Below are 21872 nucleotides of genomic sequence, written 5' to 3' on the forward strand. Positions count from 1 at the left end.
AGTCTCTAATTAATGAAACTGTATTTTTTTTTTTTCCTCTGTGTTTAATATATACTACAACTTTTATGGGGCCGGTTAGCTCAGTGGTTTGAGCTCGGTGCTGACAACAATGACAACACCGAGGTTGTGTGTTCGATTTCCCCTCGGTCCCCATGTGTTTCCTGGTTCTAGTCGAGAGGTGGTGTCTCTGCCCACGACAGGGAGGTTGGGCTACATAACCTCTAAGGTCCCTTCCAGCCCATGCCATTCTATGATTCTATGATGATTATGTGTCATGTCAATTGTATTTTATCACCTGTGAAAAAAAGAGGGAGCTGTATTGGCTTCCCACAGAAATGTGTGAGAGAGGGAGACGTGCATTTAGTCTTCTTTTCTATTGAAAGACATTCTTCCAAACTTCACCCCAAGATATGTCTGTAGTAGGGCAAAGAACCTGGGAAAAAAATCCCTCAAAACCAAACAAAAAAGTTCCATGTTAGATTCCTAGGAGAAATCCACATAGCACAGTGTGCTGTTGCATGAGCACATCGTTGCATCTCTGGTTGTGGAGGATGCTGGAAGATGTTGCGCAGATCACCTGCAGGGAACACAGAGCTTGCCACAGCCACACGGCCGCCTGGGAACAGCCTCAGGCAAGCTGCTTCCACTGTGCTAAACTCAGCCCCAAGGCATCAAAACTAGCTTCCAGCCCTGTTGGATGATGTCTCCATGTGTCTGTTTGCACTATGGAGCATAGAGTGTTGAAGAACTGGGGTTTGTATCATGCTTAAGAAATAGCCCTCGGACTTAGATACCTGTTGCATGCCTTGCCCATATCTCCGAGGTTAAAATTTGTTGGCTGTGTAGCGTGAAGCATCAAGGTTGCCTTTTGTATCCCCCCATCAATGCCTGCGCGTTGATCTGCACCTTTCTCTTACCGAGGTGGTTGGAGAAGTTGTCTCAGGACATCCATTCTAGCAGGAGCAGGGGGAGGCTTTGTGCAAGTGTGGAAATCCTGTTCCCAGCAGGCGGTCAGTCTGATGGGCTGACTGGGGGCACGGCTTGTGGTTGGCCCTCTTTAACAGCAAGCTGGGATGCCAAAACCTGCTGTTCCTGACCAGCACTGAGGAACACCAAGGTAGTGATTCACAAAGATAATACTTAAATATGTACTTAAATATGAGCTGGGACAGAGTCTGCAGACGGTGCTGAACTCTCCTACAGCCTTTTACTAGGTCAGCAATTTCTAGATGTGTATTTTGTTTGAGGCCTCAACCATTTGGCAGTCTTATTTCTGCTTAATTAGCTTCATGATTTAAAACTATTTGTGGCCTCCTAATGAACTGGGAAAAACCCAGCAGTTGTTAGCAGCTAGCTGAGATTTTAACAGCAGCCATGTGTGTTCAACAGAACAGCAATAACGTAGTGAGAAGAAAAGTCTGGCACTACTGCCAGGGGTCAGGACATGTGAGGGCTATCCTCAGTTCTGTTAATGATCACCATTAGCACAGTACAGAATTTCAGCTAGGCATAAACAGCCTTGTTAAGTGCTACTGACAATGAAGGCTTTGATAGAAGCCTTGACAGGGTTTGCACAAAGCCCTGTGTCCTATGAAGGAGGATTTGAACTAAGATGCTGAAAGTGAACTAGAGTGGCTGAGGAACCAGGATGTGTACCCATTGGACTTTCAACAAGGGTCAAAACCCTTAGGCACTGAATCTGGTGGTAAATTTCTGTTCTGATTCTGGATGAAACTGCACCTTAAGGCTCAGACCTCTGAGCCTGTTGCAGTCATTACCAGTTTGATGCTTTCTCGGGCAAAGTAACTGAGCCTGTATCCCAATTTCCCTGTAGTCTGGAGAAGGTGTCCTGCAGTCTTCAACAGTATACAACCATCCAGGTGACAACCTCCCATGTTTATAGGCTATTTCTTCTGACATTGCTCCTTCTTAGAGTGCCTTTCAGTTACTTCTGTGATGCAGATTTTCATGGAATTATTTTGGCTACAGCTGAAACCCCAGGTCACAGAACTGCTCAATCTCTCATGAATAATTCTAGCACTAGTCTGGATGAAAAACATAGCATATCCTTATAGTTAAGATAGATGTATTGAGATCTAATCTATAATATTTAATGCTCAATTTTTGCCAGTCTGCAATTTAACAAAACTAGGGATGGATCATAGTTTCTGCGTGCAAATTTTTGTAGCTACCTGTCCCATTTTGATTATATTTTTCTAAGCTTAGAGATAATGGAAAACAGTTACAATATTGCTGAATTTGTGTTTCAGTGATAGCTACTTCAGGTAAAAAGAAGCAATATGTATGAAAGGAATGATATGATGACTGGTGAAAATGCTGTTCAGACATATGAAATATTTGGCTAGCTGAGGTACCTGTAGGAAGGCTTGGACCAAGGGCTAAGAGCATTCTTTCAGATCATTCCAGCTCTTCAAGAGTCCTGCCTCACCTTTGCTCTGGAGAAAGTTTTGGGGTTTTTTTTCCCCCGTATCATAAACATGAATTGTTTTGTGAGAGTCAGATTACATTTTGGATGTGCATGGTAAAAGCTAAAGTTTCCTTGATGTCTGTCAGTGTATCTTTGAGGCCAGTTCGAAGTATGTCTGGCTCTGATTTAGGCTTTTCAATCCATAAATGATCCTCACATGTCCTCTTAACCCATATTTGAGGGACATTTTGGTACCTTTGAACAAAACTCTCTGGAGATCTGTACACACTTTGTTTTGCTATCTGATGTGCTAATTATTAACGTTGATATACACAAAATACAGGGGCCTCTGAAAACTGAGAGTGACATATGTAAAATATGTCTGCAGCTACTAAATAATGCCCTGGTACAGTTTTGTTATGAAAATAGAACTCACTGTGGGAAATTGTTTCTATTCCGGGTGGGGTTTCATAATTCAGGCCAGGATTTCTTAGGTTTGTTTCCTTGAGTTAATTTTCAGGATCTGAGATCAGCAGAGCCCCTTGCTAAACCAAGGGAAGTATCATAAGAAAACCAAGCAATGTGTAAGGTATTTAACCTGTGAGCTATTTCTGACAGAGACATGTGAAGCTGACAGTTTTAGTCCGTCTCTCTGATTTCTTGATACTGTGGTTGGGTACACACCTCTCACCAATAAAAACCGAAGGTCGCTCAGGTAAGGGTGATGTAGACTTCTCTGTGAAACTGAGAATGCTTCTGCTGAGCACCTTTTCTTTCCCACCATAGTTTGCTGTTCCTGGAGGATGACAGCTCCCACAACCTCTAAGTGTAAAAGTGGCTGCTTTTTTGGGGGGTGTAGGAGTCACAGATTTGTCTTGTAATATCAAAACTAAGCCACTTGTAACCTGCTTTTCTCACTGCATCCGGAAATGCTATTGGTTGAACTAGTTGCCTATCTTCCATTTGTCGGGGGTCCTTGAGTCTTGAGAGGCATGCCAAGAAAAGTGACCTGAAACTCCTAACGTCTTTCAAATGTCCCCTTGCTATTGCTAAATAGCCCTGCTAAAAGACTTTACAATTTTTTTCACGCACTTGAGGGTTTTTCTCCTCTTTTGCTCCCACAGTTTGTATCTTTTCCCATTTATTTATCTGGCTCATTTGGAAACAGACTTCTTTAATCAGGGGAAAACTTTACCACTAAGGGATCTGTTTTACTTCTCTACCTTTTATTGCCTGTAGTTTTGTTATTCTTTTTCCTTCCCTCCCGCCCTCCTACTTTAGCCTATATTTTTTCTAACAGGGCTTGACTTAGATATCTACACTCTGAAAGTAAGTTGAACTTTAAGAGATGTCTTTTGGCTTTCAGTGATCCTAGTCTAATCAACTTTGGCTGCAATTTTCACCATTGTCCCTTCAAGTCATTTGTGCTGTCCTCATCCTTTTAGCTGTGGTGTGTACTTCTGGGTTTTGCGAAGTGATAGTATCCATTGCATGTCTTCATCCTTTTCGGAATGTTGGCGACTGCCAGCCAACCTGAACAAGCCACTTGTGGGAGAGACAGCAGTAGTGGAGAGGGTATCTTATGGAAATGACTTTTCACTGCACTATCAGTTGAGCTGGAATAAACCACCTACTGCAAAAACTTTTTCCTTCTGGGGTCTAAGTGCCTTTCTGTAATGCAGCTTCAGCTAGTCTCTGAGGAAGCTGCAAACAGTTCTTAAAGCCCTCCTACAAGTGCTGTTGTCAAAAATTACCTTATCTTTAAACAACTCTTTGTGTGTGTTCGTATCATCCCTTACAAATCCAAAGTGTCTGTTTTAAAATCTGTGTCTGTTTTTAAATCCCTGTCTTCTTCACTTTGAGAGTATTTCAGCTCTGCTGGGACTTTGAACCACTCTGTTGTTCTTAGTTCACTTCATTCTGACTGTTTTGTGGCCGTCTGTAATCTCTCAAAGCCTAAGAGAGGCCTGCTGCATTTCTGCACAGTACAGCAGCTAACTCCAACTCGTGTCTGTGCCAACCTTCAGAGATACAGATCCTCACAGATGTTACTTCCTCCTCTTTTACTTGCCTGGCAGTGAAGCCATCCTAATAACTCTTCTTTTCTTAAAATCACAGGTTCAAACAGGATTTTAAAACACAGCTAATATCTGTCTTGAGGGTGTCTTCCATTGCTGATAGACATTCATAGCTGTTAGGGCAGGATGGGAAATTACGACTCTGGAATATGACTTAATAATTCCTATATCAATCTTAATAACTTGTGGTGGGATGCAAAAATATTACTGTAGGTCAGCTTAAATCTTTTTGTAACCAGTAGGTGAGCTGCTTGTCTTTTTTGATACTCAGAGTATAACAAACAGTGGATCCTCTTTGTTGAACAAAACCACTGAAACTGTAACAGCTTCCATACAAGGCACAAGCATATTTGATTGCTTACGCAAATGCGTATGCTCTTATAGTTGTGTGTCTCACCATGAAAAAGAATCAGTTATAACTCCATACCGCTGGATAGAAAAGAAGCAGGAAGTTGAGCAAAGCAAGTAGTTAAGTGAAAACCCTGAGGGACTGATGGGAACTTACAAAGAGAGGGGTTTGAGTTTGCTATCAGCTTGATGGAAGCTGAGCACAGTGGGGAAAATAAGCGATCTCCTACTGTCTTGAGGGAAATAGATTTTCATGTAGACTCATTGTAAACAGCAAGACCGTGTAAGAGATGTGCATTCTCTATATCAACTTCTGTTTTGGAATGAAATGGTGCTTTGACCCTGAGTATTTGCTAACATCTTGGGTCAGGAAGGAGTAAAAATATTTCTGCTTAAACAGTCTGGTCCTGATCTTAAACATACTTACTGCTATAAAATACAAAACTTTGTGATAAACTGTTCAAATAATTACACATCTCCACTGTTTAAAAAACATGTATTGTAGTTTTAGAATTTGAAAGGCTATTGAAAGTGGTCTGAAGGAAGAGCTGATGAGAAGTCTGTGGTTAGCTGTATTTTGAAACCAATGTAATTTTGGAAGTCTTTTGCTGGTATTGTTTGCCTTTTATGCATCTATTTCTCTTTTTTTTTTTCAGGTTGTAATCTTTTTTTTTTCTCTTGGAAAACCTCATCTTTTTATTTAATAGGCTGTCCCTCGCTCACCTTCCCCAAAAAGTCAACCATTAATGCTTTCTACTTCATTCCTATTTGTAGTCAAAAATGTTTGGATTAAGCTTTTGACAGTAGTCAAGGAAGTTTGAAGATGACAGACATTTCCCATCAAAACAGTTATTTCTCTTAACCTGTTTATTTCAGTCTAAGGCTTTCTGAGTAGTACCAGAATTCATTTTCATCATTGCCAAAATCTAAAGTCTGGAGATGTCACTAAGCAGATCTTATTGCAGTTTTTTTCCATGCTATTTGTTTTCTTGAGTCATTCCAAACACATTAAGGTGAGGAAAGAGCAAGCTGGAAAGGTCTAAACAGAGCAAGGAGAGCAAAATCATCAGAGAAATCAAAAAAAAGGAAAAAGTACTCTCTGTAAAATAACAGAAATATGTTGAATCTCATTTATCTTCAGAATGATAGATTGGCTTTGGTTTGTGGTTGGTAAAAGTATTCTCCTTTTTTATTTTTCAGTAGCCTGTTTAGCTTTTGTGTTTTAAAATCCTCTTCTTCCCACACCTTTTATGTCTCATTTACTTACTTTTCATTCCCTGTCTCTTCTCCTTTTTTGGGAGGTAATTTTAGATGCAGCTCTTCACTGCTGACTTGCCAGACTCTTAGCTCTTTGGCAAGGTCTTTTACTTCAAATATGTGTTTACAATGAGTAATATAGTGCTGGTGTGGGTGGGTTTCTGTCTTTTTTTAGCTTTTAAATTACAGGTGCAGTTTGTGCCTGCACTTTCCAAACTCACAGTTCATTTGTGGTTCTAAATTAGTGTGTATTAGATGATTTGTGCTGATAATTAATATATTCATTCTCCATTCTCTGCAGATTTGAAATTGGAAAGAGTTGTCCCCAATTTCCATCTTGGCTAATAGAGTCCCTCACAGCCAATGAATAGCTGAAATGTTCCATAAAAACTTTGTTACCTCTTTGTGGGAGGACACGCTAATGACTTGATGTGGAGTGGAAGGAGTTCATGCATTTTCTAGGCCACGCTCAGTGTTACTACCAGGGAGTTTCTTTTATTCATTTTGTTTCCCACTCTCATTTTCCCGTGTGCTTCTTGCTCATCTTCATCTCTTCCTTGGGCTCCCTGCCATCCCCCAGCCTGTGCCAGAAGCTCTGCATTATCATGTCATCATGTTTGCTAATCTTTTCTTCTTCCAGCCATCTGGAAGATATGGGTTGTGGGGTTTTTTGCTGAGTGTCTAAACAAACAACTCTCCTCCTTCTACTGTCCTATCATTGACATCTCAAGTGAAATCCATCATTGGTCTGTCTTGGACCTTATCCTCCAGTCATTCAGAGTCTTTTTCATTAGGAGTTTGGATAATAGAGCAGAAAATGCACTGAAGTTTTTTTGTGGTCATCTGCCTTATTAAAAAAAGAAAAAGAGCAGGGGAGAGCAAACTTTCCCCAAGGGTAGTACCATAGGAGATTATTTGCCCCTTTCCCCTGAGATCCCAGTTGCATTGCTGTGCTTAGCTTTTCCCAGCACTGACGTCAGACAAAGTCCAGACTGTGATAGTAGGACTGACAAGAGATTTAGAGAAAGCTATCTATGAGGAAAATGTAAGAAGATTTTCCTTATTTTTCCTTCCCCCACCAAAAAAAGATGAGATGATCTACACGAATGGCTTACTGTATAGCAATATCTATTATAAAGATGTCAGCAATGACTTGCTCTCCAGATTTGCTGGGGAAAAAAATAAGCAGCAAGTCTGTGGCAGAGATTATGTCCTATATTAGAAAAAACTTTATTTATAAGGGTAGACAAGTGGTGGAACACACTGACTAGGAGGACTGTGAACTTGTCTTAGGAAGGATGAGTATAGGACAGGCTTGTTGCATGTACAGGAATCGTTTTGCCTGCTTTGTGTCAGGTGACCTCCTGCAGCTCTATGGTTCTGTGGGAAGGGGAGCAGGGTTACGCTGGAGGCAGAATGTTAGTGGTTGCCATCGAGCCATTTCTTTGATCTGCAGGCAAATCCCATCCTGGCTGAAGCTGATGGTGTTACTGACAAGTTGCCATGAGCTCTGAGTGGCCTCACTCCCCACATCAGCATCAACATGCTGCTGGTGTCTCCCGCCTGAAGTATCCCCTTACATTCTGTGCTGTTTAGATATGGCAGTGTTACCACTAAGCGGACAAAGAAGTGCTGTAAGGAGGAAGAGAAGATCTGAGGTGTGGTTTTTTTTCCCCCCATCTAGCAGTTAGTAGTCACCATCGTTATCACAGCGCTTGAGGTCAACATGTAGCTCAGTCAATGAGGAACACTGAAACGTGTTCTCGCCCAGATTCAGATGGCCAAAATGCTACCTTGGTCCCAGAGCCAACGGGACAGGTAGGATAGAAGGACAGTGGTGGTATTCAGGTTGCCTGACTCCGTGCTCCTGTGTCTCTGCCAAAGACATCCTCGTATCTTGACTTCAGCAAGCCTTGTGAAGTCCTAGAATCACTGATTCAGTAAGCTTTCTCTATGCATAAAAATGCCTACTTCTGTCCAGGGTTCATTTCTTCTAATTACTTTTTCTTTTCCTGTCTCTGCTTGAAGGATAGAATTGCAGAAAGATTTTCATTGGAAAAAGTGCTGAATCAAATACTGCTTTTTTGCAATAAGCAGTGAGTGGTCAGGATTTATACCGTACTGATGTGGTGAATGTTAGCTCTCCAGTTATTAAGCATTTGCCCTCTACTCTGTAACACTGCTTTGCTTAGCAACAGTCCTGTTTGGATCCTGTTCTCCTTTGGTTTGCTACTGTTAAAATTGTGCTTCAATCAAAAGTAAGATTTTATTAACTGCAGACCTGAGATGCTAATGTTTTACCTCTTTGTTTTTCTCACAGAAGGAATTAATGTGTGCATTTTAGTCCCTGGCATTCATTAAAAACCTTCACTTGTGTTTTTTCCAGCCTCTGCTGCTACTTAGTAAGGCAGGATTGATTTATGGTCCCTTTGCTTCAGTGGACCCCACCAACTAAAATGGTAAAGTGTAGGAGAGAGTCTGGCACTGTACCTGCTTATGGATCAACAGCCAGCCTGCTGCCTGCCTGCTTGGTATCTACGTTGCTGTGCACGTGATCCTGGTTGGCCTACAGAAGAGCTGATCCATTTGCCTCATCTGCAGGCATGAGGAACTGCCATCAGCCCTCCCAAAGAGTCCTCCCAGTCACATCACTCAGTGAGGTGTTTTTCCTTGGGAGAAGCAGGGAAAATTTGTTGCCCTGTTCTAAGCAGCTGTTGATTGTAGAGCATGACTTCCATGACTGGTAAGCATGAAGAGACAGTTCCAGCCTTGCTTTCCATGTCAAAAATGTAGATGTCAAAAGGCAACAAAGTGAAAGACTTAAGGCTGGTGGAGGGGAGCAGCAAAGAGAACAAATGAATTAACAGAGTTGGCGGGAAGTAGTGTAAACATCTGTTGGAAGGGGAAGGGGGCAGAGAGGCTTGTTAGAGAAAGAGAATGAAGAGAAGAGTATGAATGGAAGCCAGAGAGGTAAAGAGTTAAAAAAATAGGGGACTGACTGACAGTTAGCAATTGTGTACATGGTACGCTCCCAAATAAATTCAACTATTAACATATTATTTAAATGCTATGTTTCTGATTTGCCTGTCCTAAAATTTTCTGGGTATAAATCCAACTTTTTGGAGTCCACCCCAGGAAAAAGAGTAAAATATGTGACCAAAAATGTGTAATGTTTTTAGAAAGAAAAAATCATCAGCCTTCCATGTCCTCTTTCACAGATGAAAATATATAGAAGTAAGCATATTTTTAATTTGTCTTTTTTAGATGTCTTGTTTCCCTTATGCTCCTTCCTTGAAAGTGGATCTTCAGCCGAATGTTACCTGCTTTCCTAGCCTTCTTCCAAGTGTTTATAAGCCCTGGCACTTTTCCAGTTCAGTTGTCCCATTTAAAAAAGTTACTTCTGTTACATATTCATAAAAGTAGTCTCTCCAATACCAAACAGCAAGCTATTTTCAGGGATGACTGTTTAGCTGCTTAAAAAGCAACAGAGTCAACATCTCACCATCACTTAAGATAATAATAATCACTATTTTGTAAGCAGATCTTCATAGTTATTATTTTTGGAACAATTTAGAACATAATGATTTGTATGTTTTGTCTTTTACTGATTCTTTGAGTAGTTATAAAGTTTGAAAAACCCACATTAAAAAAACCTTCAGCTAATGAGGTGGTGAAAAATCAGGGCTGTGAGGATAAAAGCTGAGCACGTGAGCTTGAGAGGCCAAGAAACTGAGTGGTTTGGCAAAGCAGTTTGCTGGAAATTTCAAGACAAATTAGGAGAAGTTCTGGGATCTTGACAAGCAGTCTGTACAGACTATCTTTGTCTCCTGTTCTACCAGGCCACAGATGAGTAATCTCTAGTGATGTCACTGGGCGCTATCCCCATGTCCTGAGGGTAATAGATTGGGTCCCCATCATGTAAGTAATGCCTTATTTTCTCTAGAGCTGGAAAATCATTTGAGTTTCCCTTAAACATTTCACAGGGGAGCTGAGAGGGAGGAATAGAAGTTTAATATTCCTTTCTAGCTGCATCACTTGCATGTTTCACAGTTGAATTGTGGAGTACAAATCCAGATTTTGGAATACTTTAAATGACAACAGAGTTATTGCTTAGCTTCTCAAATATTTTGGCTGCTCATGTGCACAGTCAAGCTGCAATACTCCCCCCAACAAATGCACTCATGTGAGAGCAAACGGCAAAGAACACAAACAGCCTGAAGTAGAGCATCAGTGCTTTTTGGTGGGGAGGTGCTAGCTGTCATTGGAAACAAGTTCAGAATCTGCTGTGAGGAATTTTCTAAGGAAAGCTAGTCTTCAGAAAGGTTACACAAGGAATGAAGCCCAGGGTAGCAATTAGTTAGTGTTTATTAATGATGACTGTACTATTTAATGTTGTAAAAAATTTTAGTTCAGAAATGACTTCTGACAAAGAAGTTCCTTGTTCTATATGAAGATATACACACACACAATTTTGGAGAAAGAAAAGTTGTCCTGATTGTTTAGATTCATGAACATCTGAGCTTGTGCTCAGAAGACATGTGAAACTTTTATGAGTTATGAACATTGGAGCTGTGCAGTAGGAAACTTCCAAGGAAATTCTTAGTGGAAATCTAACACATAGCCATTTCAGATGTTTAAAGATCTGTCTTTTCAAGTAAATGCTTACTTTCATTTAAAAAGAAAGAATTGGGAGGCTGGGAAAGATGGGGAGAAATGGATAGAACAAGTGTTAACTTTGCTGATCTCAAGTGGAAGCAACCCAGATAGAGAGTAAGTTCAGACCTGGCTTTTTCAGGAGCCACAGCTCTTTCCTGTGGTAGACACAGGTGGCTGAATGTCAGACCTGGCACTTGCAGTGCGGCAATGAAATTAGGGAGGGTTCAGAGCAGCCCATTGCTCCTTCTTGCTCACTGAGTGACCTCCTTCAAGAGCAGAAGGCCCCATGTTAAACTTGTGTCTGTCCTAACTGTCCCACAGTTTTGGCACAAGTCTACCAGGCTTGACTCTAAGTAAGGGTATTTCTCTTGGATGTGAGTGAAGCAGATCCACAGCCCATGCATACTGAAACTAATAAAATACATCCTTTATTTGTAATTGCCTTTCCGGCACTACTACAGCAATTCAGATTTAATTTTGGGGTAAGAATGATTTGCATGCAAAGAACAAGTACTTCGAAATATGTGAGGATAAGGGACTTACGTAAAAACTAAGCAGTCTGCAGGATAACTGCAATAACTTTTTCATCCCAGTCGGAAACCTCAGAGAAGTACCAGAATGAGAGAGTACTCCGACTGGAACAGCACAAAACAAGTCTTTAATGAAAGCAATTGGAATAACGCTAAATAAACTGTTTTAATAGGCTCCAAAGAGATGTGTATAATCTGCCAGTAAAGTCAATTGAAGGCCTGTCACTGTGCCTCAGAAGTCCCTTCACAGCCCTCCTGCTGGCAGCAGTTCAAGTCTCTTTACATTAGAGGTAAGCGCAGTGGTATTATTCCAGGCCCTTTGAAAAACTAATAGAAAATGTCCTGCTTGTGAGAGAAGCCCACTGCTGCTAGGAGAGGAACTGTGTGCCCTTCAATCTGGGAGTCATTTATTTCTTCAGCTGGGATAAAGGAGGGTCTTTAATAATTTGCAAAGTCGTTGTTAATAGTTGTATTCCCTGCACTTGTCTCCTAGTAGCAAGAGACATCCGTTAAAACGTGCTGCTCAAAACCAGGTCTAAACAATACAGTTCAGTGCCCCCAAAGTCCTTTTTCAGACTCTGGCCTGCATTGGGTAGATTAGGGTAAGGCGTAGGTTATGCGATGTAGCACCACTTTTCTAGGAGACTGTGCTCTGTTTTCATGCAGAAAGAAGCCTTTCTTCTTGGGCACCAGTCTCTCGCTCGATGAGGATGTGAGCATGGGTCTAAGTGTATGAGGTGAAGCTTCGATTTTTTTTTTTTCTTTTTTTTCTCTTGGCACCAGGCCTGTACTATAGCGAGGCTTCTGTGGAAATGCAGCACAATGAGGCACAGGGAGCAGTGTCTTTCCTCTGTGGTGATGGCTCACCTGGGACAGCATGGCTCCTGCAGCACCTGTGAACCAGAATTTCTCTTAACACGTGGCCACCTTAGAAATTAACAGTAAATTGTGTCTGCTAAGGAAACTGCTGTTCTCCCTTGCCATGTGCCATGGACCTAGACCCACAGGAAACTTATCCAAGGGGATTTTTGCCAAGGCCCACGAAACCAACAAGCCAAGTTTTCTGGAACCAGTTTCTGTAACTGCAGAGAAGATGACCCCAGAACGGATGTGAATGCAAAACCTGTTAAAAGTGCACCTGTATACTGAGATTGCATGTGTACTGCTACATTGTACATAGAATATGAAAAGATTCCAGTGTTGTCAAAAGAGAAATTTTAAACTAACAGAGTTTGCACAGAGGAGAAAAAACCCAATTATTATGACAATTTTAAGTAAAATATTCTGAAAAATTATTTTCTTACTAATATTATTTTCAATTTATCAGCTGTATTTTACATTTAATTTTGATTTTACTATTCTGATATTTTATGATGCAAAATATTTTTAACTATCGTAATAAAATGTCTGATAATTTCCTTCCAACACCAAAATGAAATTAATATATTCTGCTAAATGTTCTAGTTCATATCAGAGCAACGTTTTTTGATGTTGCAATGGGAAGATTTCATGTGGCCCTCTTGACAGTCATTTAGATTGGATATTTTACCAAAACTTGAAAAAGCTTTAAAAGAGTTATCCCAGTCATCTTAAATAAGATCAAAAAATTCCTTTATGTCATAATCACTGTGTTCTGTACGTGTCATGTATTTTGGAAAGAAGTTATTTAAGATACACCTCAGAGCCATTTTAAAGAATCATTTTAAAATCCCATTCTGTAAATCTTATGCTCTGCTTAATACCATAAGCATAGCTGCATAGCCTTAACATGAAGGTGGATATTAAACAGGCTATCTTTAAGCTTCTCAAAGTTTTATCATTCTCAACAGAAAAGAAATTTGAAGGTGCTAGATATTAGGCAAAGCTAAAAGCAAAGATACTTGAGCATGTTATGAGACATGGGGCATGGCAAGTGGATGCTCATCCATAATTATTCTGTGAAATGTCTGAGCTGTATCTGATAGCAGGGGATTAGTGTTTGTGATTCCAGTAAAAAGGGCTTATCTTCTCGTGGGGAAAGAGAAGACAATGCGATGGCCAAAAGGATGGCAGGCGTTGGATTGCCCAGACCACAGAACAACTGTCTCACAGGCACTGGATTAGCAGGATTGTGCTGAGAAGAGTGAAATAATCGGTGTCTACAGTAAATGCATTTATCTTGTGACTGTTTCTGTTATAGTTCCAAATTTGTATGCACACACGATTCTGTTTAGATCCAGACAGATGGAGAAAACTTTTAACTGTCATTTTTGTTACATTTTAGTCAATTGAAGCATCTCCCTGTGGCCTCTTCTGCTGCACCCAGCCTAGGATATGGATCACTACTGACACATAAAGATACACGTCTATGCTGTGTGATTCTGTATCTTTGTTTTTACTATCTGCCATAACCAGTAACAAAGAGATTTGTGTAGATAACTATCAACAATTGCTGGAAAGAGAGAGAGAAGCCCCGAAGTATTAATAAAACCAGTCTGTCCCCTAGCAGGCTGGCTGAGTTTGAGCTGTGATCTTGTTTTGTGTTCTCCACGTGCACAATGTGTAAGCTGATTAAGAGTGGATGGTATCACCATGGCTTCCCAAGGCCTCCACGTTTTATGTTCACAACAGCTCCTGATGCTAGAAATAGGGGGTGAGAAAGGACTACTAGACATCTGTTGTTTGCATTTTGCAATGCCTCGGGTGGGAAAGTTGTGCTCCATTCGCTTTTGCAGTGGTGTATAATTGTCCATTTGATTGTATTATGATGTACTGCTGCAGAGAAAAGAGGTGTGAGGTAACTGCACATTTGGAAAATGGGAGATTAAATCATGGGAATAGTTTAAGGATCTAAATGTGCATACCTGCTAATGTTGCCTGCTGCTTCTGGGCTGCATGTGTTGGCATATTTGGACTTGTATTTCACTGTGCTCTTTAAAAGGGCAAGGGAAGATTAAAACCTGTGCGTATTGAAGAAAATGTCCCATAGTAGTGATGCAACAGTTCATAAAATACCACAGATGACTTTTTTGTCTGTATTTATCTCAACTTTCAAGCAGGACAGTACTGAGCTAAAAATGAAGAAGGGCACTGAGAGAGAGCAGATTTGGATTGGGCTTTGGAGGTCATTCTTTGGCTTTTTGCAGCTGGGGTGTAGAGCCCTGCCACGGCACTGCCTGGCACCTGGTGATGACACGTGTGCTGCAGATGGATACAAGCACACCATTAACCCTGTGGTCTGCTAGCGAATGTTGGGTGCCTCTCTACGGCAAGAGCCTTGTGCTCTGACAACCACTCTTCCGTGAGGAATGCTTTTGAGCTTCTCAGAATAATTGGATGGGAGTATCACGTGTTTAAGATAAATTTGGATTTGTTCCATTTGAACTGTAAATGCAGTGGATACTTAATATTTCTGTGCTGAAAAGGACCTATTACCTTGTTGTTATTGTACAGGCAAGCCCCTTTAAGATAAAATACATGAAAATGGAAGGAAAGTTTAGATGATTTGTAGGCTCAAGTGATTAATAAGGTGAATAGTTTAAGAAAAATATAAATGTGATTTGGAAAACTCATTCTCAAATGCACCCTTTGAATGTCTGATCTTGGCAAAGTAGGTGTGAGAGTCATTCCTTGTGCTGTGCTTCTCTCTTCACTTTGATTTTTCCAGCCTCTCTTTCCTCGTGAAGTCTTGACAGGCTGAAGGCTGATGTCCTTCCTCCTTGGCTCTTTTGATGCTGATTTCCTTCACACAGTTGCTTTGGTCATTTCAAGCTTTTATGATTCCTAACCAAATGCCAAATGCCATGGAAACAGACTCAGGCATCATGTAATGAGCTTGACCATTAGCCTCCTTGTCTTAATGACTTCTCAGCAGAAGGAATTGAGAATTGGAGCCACCCCAAAGCACTGAAAGGAGGAAAGAACAAATATTGAAGATACTTTAAAAAAATATTCTGCTGAGCATTAACACAATAAAAAAATAAAGGAAAAAGATCTTTTATCACCTCAACTGAGCAACACTAGAAATGTCAGGTTAGCTGAATCCTGCTTGCTGCTTGCAAAACACTTTTTTCCCTGAAGGAAGGGGTTTTTATTCCTCCAGAAATGCTCTATGCTTTTTTCTTTTCCTTCCTTTTTTTTTTTTTCCCCCCCTTTTACTTTATCCTGGGCCATTAGATATACATGAGCAGCCACATCAATCCTCCTGGAATCCCACTCAGTCTCTGTTCACAAAAGACTATAACTTCTCATTTTGGCCCTACAGCAGTACTGAATTAAACTCTCCAGAACAAAATTTAAAAACTTATTTGCTAATATACTGTATGAAAAAATCTGTATGTAGTAAGTATAGTTAAACCTGTAAGTGCTTGAAAGTTAGTAAAAAATAATCATTAGAAGGATTCGAGAGGAGACATATGGGCAACCTAAGTTTTACAGTCCATAATAAAGAATATAGATGGTGAATGAGAACTTGCACTGTAGTCTACATATTTAGTTTCTTGGAATACTTGACAGAATTTTGCTAAATTGCTAAAGTCAATTGACAAAGACTTATGCTCTTTCAGGTTATGAGTTAGATCATGAATCCATCCTTCAGAGAGCAAAGCTCTGTCCTTTGTCTCTGCATAGCTTCCTGTCCCCTTTTGGAGTGTTCACTGATATTTCTCCTTTTTGTGTATATTTCATCTATGAGTGCATTGTAGGTGCTCTGTTTTTAACCCCTGTCCTTGTTCCTTGCAGAAGAATAGTAATTTAATAATCTTCGCTTTTCGGGGGAAAAATACTTTGAAGGCAGGAACATTTTCTGGTTCTACCAGAGTCAAAAAAACTTGCAAAAGATATATTATCTCCATCCAGTTCAGAAGTGATTTTCTATCTTAAAACTGGGGGTTTTTTTTAAAAAAAAGACTTACTGAATTTTCATTAGAAATGACACACCACTCTTTGTGTACTTTAAATCAGTAGTTCAATGAAGTAAGTTGTCCTCTAAATAAACATCTCAAAGGAGAGGCCAATGTGTAGTGCCTGCTTTCATGTCTGCTGTGGGTTGTCTACCTAGATGAGAGCTGTTACATGTTGTCTGTATAGCCAGATAGACGGGCATACTTAGTGGGTCACAGAAATAAGCCTCTGTGGTGCAACTCCTTCCTTTTATTTAAAGCTGGATTAATTGGTATCATTACACATTTAACTCTGGAGATTAGAATGCAAATCTCAACTTTTCAGATCAGATTATGAGGCTTCAGGCTCTCCTAGGCCCTTATTTCATCGTATTTCTCTTCTAAATAGATTTCCCACATCCCAAAGTGCTTTCTGACGTAATCTACCACATGTGGTTTTATAGCCAGCCTGTGTTTTCATCACTGATCCATGATCACTACATATTGACTAGCAGCTCAGCAGAGAAGGCTGAGTATACAAAGCGTAAGGACAATGTATCGTGTAATAGTTCTGCTTTATTGAAATAAATTCTGGTTAAACATCTTGTGTGATAGCAGTAAGTACACATATGCCATGTGAGAGATTAGTATTTGGAGCTCACACAGCATTTTTCACTGGTATCTTACTTTACTCTTTTCAACAAATACTTCTTCAACATACAGATGGGAAGCAGAACAATAGAATTGAGGATGGGGTCAGGCTCTTCCCCTCGGTAACTAGTGACAGGACGAGAGGGCATGGTCTGAAGCTGCGTCAGGGAAGTTTTTAGGTTAGATATCAGGAAATGCTTCCTCATGGAGAGGGTGCTCAGGCACTGGAATGCACTGCCCAGGGAAGTAGTGGAGTCACTGTCCCTGAAGGTGTTTAAGGAGAGGCTGGATATGACACTTAATGCTATGGTCTAGCCAATGTGGTGGTGTTGGGTCATAGGCTGGACTTGATGATCTCAGAGGTCTTTTCCAGCCTCAACGATTCTTTAACTTCCTTTAAACGATTCTCAACTTCCTTTAAAGTATGTCCTGAAAATACATCCTTTCTTAATAAATACCCAGAGTGAGTACTTTCAGCTTCCACCAGTCAAATACACAAGATTCTTAATTTCTTGCCTTTTTTTCCAAAACACACTGTAGCATTGGTGATCTTTAAAGCTTTGGTGATCTTTAAAGATCCGTTCCAGCCCAATATATTCTATAATTCTATGATCTCTGAGGGCACGTGTCAGTTCTAGGTAGTGAGAGATAGAAAAGAGATGCCTGACCTGTACGGTCTTGCCCAGGCTTGGGAGTGGAGACAGAAGAGCTGCATCAGATGGTGGCATACAGAGCTCAGGCCTTTTTCTTAATAAGAGGCCAAGCTTTCTAGCTTGAGTGCAGTACAGATGGCATTACAAAGTCATCCCAGGTAAGCCAGTATGTCTATATTGCCCTCACTGAATAGACAAAACTGTTTCAGCAGCTTTTACTGAGAAGGAGTGTTAGCTTACATTTGCAGCATTTATGAGGAAGATATGAATTCTTTTTTTGGGGTAGTAAACTGGGCTAGAAATAAAAGTAACAGCTGGATCATGACCAGCTTGGATTTTCTGTGGTAACTCATAGATTTATGGGGAGCTTAAAGTGGTCTCCAGAAAGAGCTACACATTAACAACCTGGTGATAAACTTGAAAATTTTTCTAACAGAATGTTCAGGCCAGCAGAGCTCATTTTAGATGCATTAATATTGTCATTGCTTTACTTGAGCAGAGTAAAAACATGAAGGTGATAAAGTAATGAAGATGAACTATTTGGAAAGTGTGTGTGGTCTGAGGTGCACATGAGCAAGGATGGCCAGATTATACCTTAATACAGCTACATGCTTTTATGGACAAGTTGTACCTTAGGCAGAGTTATATGCCAAAGGCTAGTTTGGCAATGCCATGCCAAGAAAGTGCAAACTAAACTTAGGTTAGTTGCGACCAGAAATGAACAGAAGAGTCGTGGTGTGTTTGTCTGCAGGATAGAAATTACACTTTCACTGCCTCACCAATCTCGTCTCCATCACTGCTGCATACCTAGTTTGGAGTTGTTGGAAGAGGGATGATCCATTCTCTGGTTAGTCATTTAGTTTGCTATAAATTCATGCTTATGAGGAACTAAATATGAGGCTGGCTGGCACACAGCTTTCCTTTGTTTCTCTTTGTGTGCAGGGGTGAGCTTGCAGGGTGTTGCGAGAAGTTCTGAGATAATGCTCTTTGTCTCCTCCAGTGCAGTTTTCTACTTCTAGGAGAAGAATTTGACTAATTTAATATTTGAAGAATTGCTTAACTGCATATTTAAAGCTGACTGTCAGGGTCCTTAAGGTATGAGAATCATGTCAACCACTCCTGATAACAGGGAGCCTTGGGCCTGCTGGCCTGGGGAGAATAGCTTGGAAAGGTGAGAAGGTACAGTTAAAAGTCACTTCCTCACACTGCAAGTATAATCTGCTGCAAAGGTGCAGAAATGTGAACATAAATCACTCCTGTCATTTCTTGTTTCAGAAGAACATGACTGCTGTTCAAAAAAAACGCTAACATGCTTGTAACTGAACACTTTATGTTACATATGCTCTCATCTAAAATGTCCACAGTACGTACCTTATGTATGTAATATTATACAGATTTCTATGTAATGATTTACGAGAAACTTGTGTCTTTAGAGAGCTGCTAATATTTTACTGTGATGTGTTGCAATGCATTCAAAACAGAAGTATGATGTATATGTTGATACTAACGTTGTTGTTCCCTTGCAACAACAATTCATCAGCTGGCTAGCTCCTCTGTGGAGATATGTGAACTGAAACAAACCCATCTGTGAAATTATGGGAAATTTGAAGCAAACTAGACAAAGCATTTGCATTGTATGAAAGTTTGAAAATGACCTATTCTTTTCAGTGTTTCCCTAAGTTTCTTTTTGGCTCATTTTTTCTACATCCCCAAACTCAAAATTTATTTAATCTGTCGATCTGGCAAAGACTGATGTCTTGACTAGTTGCAGAGGCGTTGCTGGCAGAATTAATTAGCACTAATAGCATTAATAACATGGTTTTTGCATACCTCAAGGGCTTCACAGTTCTGATGAATGGTCCTAAAGAAGGAATTAAGTGCTGGAACAAATAGAAAGGGGATATACGGTCTCATTCTTGTTTATCATAGAATCATAGAATGGCCTACATTGGAAGGGACCTTAGAGATCATTGACATACACTCTTGAAAGCCAAAATCATAAAGCATTTACTACACCATAGCTCACTGGGAAATTTATGCTGACACAACAGCTTCAGTGCATTTAAGGTGGCTATAGGGTATGGGCTATTTAGCTATCATGAACGGATGAACTGAGCATTAGTGGGACAGGAGCAGAGTCAGGGATGCGGAAATTACTGTAATCATGTCTTTTCTTGACTCATAGTGTTTGAGTTCATGAGTAGGTGTGCAGATGAATATTTGCTTTTAAGATTGCTAAACTTTCCTGAATATTTTCTCTTGAACAATATTTAAAGTATTAGACATTTTTAGTAGTGGTTTTTTTTTCCTTTGCATTTATCCAGATGCAGGTGAAACAGAAGACAGGCTAGCTGTTAGAATGATATTTAGTCTTGCTGTGTAACCTGGGTAATGTCTATTTGCCTTTCTTTGCATCTGTTTATTCCTTTTTTAATATGCTTTATGATTGTGAAGATTTATTCACACCTTTTTATACGTTTCTTCAGTACCCTGAACATCAGGGTACTGTAGCAGAACAGCACAATGCAACTTCTTTTAACATAATTCCTTTAGTATTTCTGTGACAGGGCTTTAAGCTAATTCAATGCTAAGAAGATCTTAAAAATGAGAAAGACTAGTAATGGTGCTGTGCAGCTCAGGAATTAAGTTCAAAGTATGATGTGAGCAACTAGATGCTGCACTAACAAGTAGAGTGTCTCTGGTTTAGCAAAGGGTTTAATAACCCTTTGGCACTAGGACACTTATGTAGGTTGGGAATATCTAAGAATAGCCTTAAAAGGAATAACTGTGAACCAATATGATGGCATTGCTAATGACTGGGACTTGTGTTCAGTATGCAGGTGAAGCAACTTCCCAGTTAGAAAGCTCATGGTAGAGGATAACTTCTACACAATGTGTTGCGTAAGGAACTGATGAAATATTTATAAGGGTTAGTCAGAGATGGAAATACTTGAATTCTAGCTACAGGAACGTTAGTCCCTAATATATGCAGTTAGATTGCTGGCATGCATAGCTGATCCAGTGTTGAGCCTAGCTGCCTGGCTGGGTGAACTGGCTGAGACTGGTTTCTGAAGGCAAGAGGACTGGAAACACACTTTGGAGCAGTCAGTGGATCAGCTGTCTCCTGACGTGCTGTTATGGGTTAGTGGAAAGGCTGAAGAGAGACCTTAGAAGATGCAGTGAATGATAGGGATTGACAGAATATGTCTACTATATACGTTTTTGCATTACCATCCAGGTTTTGGTAGAGGTGAGAGAAAGAATGGGCTCCTGAGGTGCTTCGATGTGTTTTGTATTAAAGGAGGGTGCATTTCTGCCTTTCCTATAAGCGTCTGGCCGCCTCAGATGCTAACTACAATGTGAGCTAGAAAGGCTAATATTTAAGTTCCAAAAAGGGAGTTCTTAAGTTTAATGAGCTACAGAGCTGCACTTGTGCAAAATCAGATTTGAAGTAGAAATTCTTTAATTTCACATTAACAAATATCTTGATTTTTCTGATGCTAATTGAGGCATTTCAGATAAAAGTTTTTAAAGAACTATGCACAAAGTACAGTTCTATCCATGCTTAAGATAGTTTTGCAAGTACAGGCTTTGCATCTTGTTTTGAGCCCAGGGCCAAATGTAAAATCTGAAATGTCAAATGTACAGTAATTTGCCTTGACAATCATACTATCTCATAATTATGAGATGTGGCGGTGACCTGATGAACTGTGGAAAATAGTATTCATAGAAGACCTCCAGAATATGCTCTTGTAGCCTGTGGGTCACTAAGCTCCAGCTATGCACAGTTGGAGGAAATTAACAGTTGTCTTCATGGAAAGAACTGAAGCCTGTTTGTACTACTTATTGTTGCTTTGTGGGGATGCCTGTTTATTATCTGGCAATGATCCTAGCTCTTGCTCAACTCTCTCCACTAATAGTATTTTTCTTACCTGTCCATGTGGTGAATTCAGTGCTGGAGTCAACAGTAAAACTGTTGTTTCTACCTCATGCATCATCCTGAGTAGCAAAAGAAAGGGCTTCCAGCAAAGTAAACTGGTCAGAAGTGTCATCAGCTGGGAAGAACATAATCAAAATACATCATGGTACAAAGCCTACAATTGTCTAACCATCTCTGCACAAGCATCACAGAAAAGTGTCAGAGAAAAGCAGTGAGGTGGAGAGTAATGTTCTAACAGTGGCTGAGAGCAAGCCCACAATCTGTTTTTGTCATAACATTGTCAGCAATGCCCTTCAATGCCTTTCATCATGTTTGATTAATCAGGTTCTAAGAAAAAATATGTTAAGCCAGCAGGGTCGGTTGGGGTTTTTTTGGTATTATTATTTTAATCTATGTCTTCTGTAGGGTTTCATTGATGAAAACAGCTCTCACAGAGCAGTGAAAACTTAAGTGCATCGTAAGAATATTTGTA

The sequence above is a fragment of the Apaloderma vittatum genome, unplaced genomic scaffold (assembly GCF_000703405.1).
Source record: "Apaloderma vittatum isolate BGI_N311 unplaced genomic scaffold, ASM70340v1 scaffold252, whole genome shotgun sequence".
In the NCBI taxonomy this organism is placed as follows: domain Eukaryota; kingdom Metazoa; phylum Chordata; class Aves; order Trogoniformes; family Trogonidae; genus Apaloderma; species Apaloderma vittatum.